Source organism: Cannabis sativa, chromosome 6 (genome assembly GCF_029168945.1).
Source record: "Cannabis sativa cultivar Pink pepper isolate KNU-18-1 chromosome 6, ASM2916894v1, whole genome shotgun sequence".
Taxonomy (NCBI): domain Eukaryota; kingdom Viridiplantae; phylum Streptophyta; class Magnoliopsida; order Rosales; family Cannabaceae; genus Cannabis; species Cannabis sativa.
In genome coordinates, this window is record NC_083606.1 from 36,265,176 (window position 1) to 36,266,536 (window position 1,361).

Below are 1,361 nucleotides of genomic sequence, written 5' to 3' on the forward strand. Positions count from 1 at the left end.
TCTTGCTCAACTTTCACTTGTGTTATTTAAGTTTTCTGAATTACTTTCATTCTGTTTCAATCATAAAAACTTTTGATTTGCCAAATAGAATTATAAGTATAATTTAGTAATAATTAATCCAATTCCCTGTGGTTCGACCTCACTTGCGTGAGTATACTACTTGATTGCGTGCACTTGCGTAGTATTTAATAATTTTCACAACAAGTTTTTGGCGCCGTTGCCGGGGAATTGTATAAAGATTGATATTACATAAAATTATACTAAATTCTGCTTTGGTTTATTTTTTCTTGCTAATTGCTAATCTGTTATTGCAAGATTGTTTCTATCTATTTCAGGAGTTTTAGGTGTATGCACCGTCAAGGACAAGGAGTCATATTACCCGTTGATCCTGAAATCGAGAAGACTTGTAGGAGAAACAGAAGGAACAAGAGGCAAGAAAGAGTTTCAGCAACTGTTGAAACACCAGAAATCATGGCTGCTAATGCTAATGCTGCAAATAATGGAGGCAACAACGGTAATAATGGAGGTGCCGTTGAAGATCAAGCTAATGGCCGCAGCTTGAGAGATTATATTCTCCCTACTCATACGGGGGTTCAGTCATGTATCAGGCCACCGGCAGTGGATGCTAACAACTTTGAAATTAAGCCTGCCATACTACAGATGGTGCAGTCTTCAGTCCAGTTTGGTGGACTCCCTTCTAAAGACTCGAATCTGCATCTATCAAACTTCATGGAGTTATGTCAGACTTTCAAAGTCAATGGGGTTAGTGATGACGTCATCTGTTTGAGACTGTTTCCATTCTCACTTAGGGAAAGAGCCAAGAGCTGGTTAATCTCCTTGCCACCAAATTCTATAGCAACATGGACAGACTTAGCAACAAATTTCTGTCTAAATTCTTTCCTCCAACAAAGTCTGCTAAAATATGGGGAGAAATCAACAAATTTTGTCAGTTAGATAATGAATCTCTCCATGAGTCCTGGGAGAGGTTTAAGGACCTCATCAGAAAATGTCCTCATCATGGTATTGAGAAGTGGATGCTAGTTCACAATTTTTATAATGGGTTGGTTGGTAACACTAGAACACTCATAGATGCTGCAGCTGGTGCAGCATTCATGAGGAAGAGTGCAAATGAAGCCTATGATTTGTTAGGGGAGATGGCCCTGAATAATCAACAGTGACCAACTAAAAGAAATCAGACAAAGAAGGTGGCTGGTATGCTTGAGGTAGATGCCATTATAAAGCTGACAACCTAGGTAGAGGCCCTGACAAAACTGATAGCTGTTCAAGTAAAACAGGTTCAAGTTGTTTGTGAGCTTTGTGGAGGCCCTCACCCCTATGAGGAATGTCCGGTGGATGTGAAC

General features: G+C 39.8%; 1 non-coding gene across 1 annotated transcript; it reads right to left on the bottom strand.

The window, feature by feature from the left end:
* Positions 1 to 917: 917 nt before the first annotated feature.
* Positions 918 to 1,024, bottom strand: LOC115696101 (small nucleolar RNA R71). The gene has a single exon (XR_004007699.1). It is a non-coding gene; the product is annotated as a small nucleolar RNA R71 (small nucleolar RNA).
* Between the last annotated feature and the right edge of the window lie 337 nt (positions 1,025 to 1,361).